The following is a 1,096-nucleotide window of genomic DNA, read 5'->3' as shown; positions in this document are numbered from 1 at the left end:
GTTTTATGCTTCAAAGTTGTTCCAGTGCAAAGAAAGCAGCTAATTCAACTTTACAAATTCTGCAGAGACCCAGAATTTTATTAATCTGTCTGATTTCTATACAGTTTACAAGAAATATTTGAAATAATGTTAAAGTGCAGGTGCATGCAGCTGAGGATCAGATGCATCAGTCTTTTTCTTCTTGTCTGGTTTTCTGCCACGGTGAATCATCTGTCTCCATTTTGCCCCGCCCTCTGATCCTCCACCCTCACACCAACTAACTCCATGTCCTCTTCATGACCTAAAACTAATAGGATATTGATTTTCATGATGACTGACTGTAAACACATGACTGTAGCTGTAGCTTAGCAAACTAAACTTGATTGATGTCCGGCTTAAAAGCTTTTGTTTCAGAGCTGCTAAACTTCTGGAGTAGATAAGGAAAAGATATTTCTACTTACTTGCATAATAAATGAAATATGAGCACAAAGGCAGGAGGAAACAATGAATTCAGCATGAAAGCTAGCAGCTGTAGCAGCAGTAACAGAAGTACGGTCAGTGAAGCATGAGGCTTTGCTCATTTGAGTAATATGTGCCACTTTGTCTCGTCTCTGTTCTTTTCTGTTCTTCTAAAAATCGATCCGAGACGACCATCCTGTTTTCTGACCTACTGAAGGAACTCCAGAGTTTGTTTGACATCCATATCATCTCGTTTTGTTTTCACTTCTCTTCTCTGTCTTTATGTTTGCATTGAGAGGAAGGAAGGAGATTTTAGTCCAGGTTTTGACCTTCTAAATGACCTGTGACATGAAGGTCACTTCGATAGAGGAGACTGTCAGGTCAACTTAAAGTTTCCACCCAGAATGGCTCACTGGAATGTCACCCAATGTGCAGCAGCAGATCAGATAACAGTTATAATAATGATAGTAATGCACTTTAAAACAGCTGCAAAATCACCTTACCTAGTGCAAAAACAATGAATTTTGCACCTAATGGGGGGGTCGTCCTGCCTCACATGGAGGAGTTTAAGTATCTGGGGATCTTGTTCATGAATGAGGGAAGAAGGGAGCGGGAGATTGACAGGCGGATTGGGGCAGCGTCTGCCGTGAAGCGGGCG

Source organism: Poecilia reticulata, linkage group LG22 (assembly GCF_000633615.1).
Source record: "Poecilia reticulata strain Guanapo linkage group LG22, Guppy_female_1.0+MT, whole genome shotgun sequence".
Taxonomy (NCBI): domain Eukaryota; kingdom Metazoa; phylum Chordata; class Actinopteri; order Cyprinodontiformes; family Poeciliidae; genus Poecilia; species Poecilia reticulata.
Note: the sequence above shows the minus strand (reverse complement) of the source record.